The sequence below is a fragment of the Gekko japonicus genome, unplaced genomic scaffold, assembly GCF_001447785.1.
Source record: "Gekko japonicus isolate JY-2015 unplaced genomic scaffold, Gekko_japonicus_V1.1 scaffold2497, whole genome shotgun sequence".
Taxonomy (NCBI): Eukaryota; Metazoa; Chordata; class Lepidosauria; order Squamata; family Gekkonidae; genus Gekko; species Gekko japonicus.
Genome location: NW_015167129.1, coordinates 58,761 through 60,751, shown reverse-complemented (window position 1 = coordinate 60,751; position 1,991 = coordinate 58,761). Strand labels below are relative to the sequence as shown.

Below are 1,991 nucleotides of genomic sequence, written 5' to 3'. Positions count from 1 at the left end.
ACACACACACACACACACACACTGCCCAGTGACAAACCTTAAGACTTGGCATAGAGACTTTAGCTGGATCATTGCAGGGAGAAAACTTACAAAGGTTTTTTCCCCAGACTCTACCCTGATAATAGTCCATTTTAGTTTGCATGCAGCTTCCCGTTTGCAAGCCAAATTGCTCTCCTCCTGTTTTAAGTGCTAGAGAACAGGTGAGCAGGCTTTCTTTAAAAAGTGAGAAGGGGAAAAGTAAGAAGCAGCAGCATGGCAATCCCTCCACCTACTGCATGTTTATTCCCCACCACTTCTTCTGAACTGGATATTGCACTATACTATTCCCCTTGAATGTCATTGTGAGGCTCTTTTCCGCAAGGGCAATAGTGTGGTGGGGCATCTTTGAGCTGGTGTTCTGGATAACCCCTTAATCTTTATCTATTCTTGTTGAAAGCTGTACTTACAGATAGAAACACAGAAACATAGAGCTACAATGGACCCCAAGGGTCATCTAGTTCAACCCCCTGCACACAATGCAGGAAATTCACAGCTACATCCCTCCCATCCCCGTGACCCCTGCTCTATGCCCAGAGGAAGGCAAAAAAACCCTCCAAGGCCAATCTGGCCAGGAGGAAAATTGGTTCTGGTCTGACTTCCTGGGGCAACAGAAAACAACTCTGCTCCATCCTCTATAGGACAGCCCTTAAAATACTTGACAATGGATACCATATTCCTTCCTAACCATCTTCTCTCCAGACTAAACATACCCAGCTCCTTCAACCTTCCCTCATAGGATTTGGTCTCCAGACCCCTCACCATCTTTGTCATCCTCCTTTGGACACATTTCAGCTTGTCAATATCCTTCTTAAACTGAGGCTCCCAAAAGTGAACATGTGTGGTCTAATCAGAGCAAAGTGATACTATCACTTCACGTAGTCTGGACACTATACTTCTGTTGATGCAGCCCAAAACTACATTTACCATTTTAGCTACTGCATCACACTGCTGACTCATGTTCAGGATATGATCTACTAAGACGTTTTTCAGATATACAACTACCAAGACAAGCCTTCCCCATCCTATAATTATGCCTTTGTTTTTTCCTACCTAAATTCAAAACTTTATATTTATCTCTGTTGAAATCCTTTTTGTTAGTTTTCCAGCCTGTCAAGATCATCCTGAATCTTGAATGGATGATGGCATGACATTTTCAAACTGCTGCTATTAGGCATTCCAGCCCCCCAGTGGGGGATCCTCTGATTTAGTGGGCTCCTTCCTGACACTGGCCAGATGGCTGGTGGAGGAAGCCCCACCCCCAACACCCACAGCCACCCATCTCTCTCCCTTTAAGTGTGTGTAACCCGTGTTTCCTCGCCAAGCCCAATCTCCGCAAGTTTGCAGGGAAATGCCAGCTTCATACTTTTAAAAGGGAAATGCGGCTGCTCTTAAAGGGGAAAACACCGGCTACTGCATTTAAAAGGGAAATGCCGGCTCCTTTAAGTGCAGGGAACTGCCGTTTCTGGAGATCTGGCGCACGGGCGGGTGGGGGGCGGCGGCAGACATCCTCAACGTGACATCATCACGTCGGGGATGCCTCGCCCCCTTCAGGAAAGATCATCCTGAATCTTGATTCTGTCTTTTACTGTGTTTGCTACCTCTCTTAATTTAGTACTACCTGCAGATTTAATGAGCATCCCCTCTATTCCTTCATCCAAGTCATTCAGAAAGACATTGAACAACACAGGGCCCAAGACAGATCCCTGTGCCTTTAACTAAATTTGGCAGTGAACAAACCATACCTACATTTTAACAGTGTTTCAGCAGTGCGTAATATACATCTCAAATATGGCTGAAAGTCAGAGCAGCCCCTCCTGACAACCCAAAGTCACATCCTGCTGTTGATGCATTATGCTTTACAATTTACTTACTTTATTTATAGTTTGCCCTTCTCACTGAGACTCAAAGCAGATTATAGAATACAAGTGGGGACCCACAATACACACAATACA

At 45.1% G+C, this 1,991-nt stretch overlaps 1 protein-coding gene across 2 annotated transcripts in view; it reads right to left on the bottom strand.

Moving 5' to 3' along the window:
- Nucleotides 1–1,991, bottom strand: part of RCSD1 (RCSD domain containing 1) — a 59,822-nt gene that overhangs the window by 11,797 nt on the left and 46,034 nt on the right. The gene's annotated exons all lie outside the window — the stretch shown is intronic.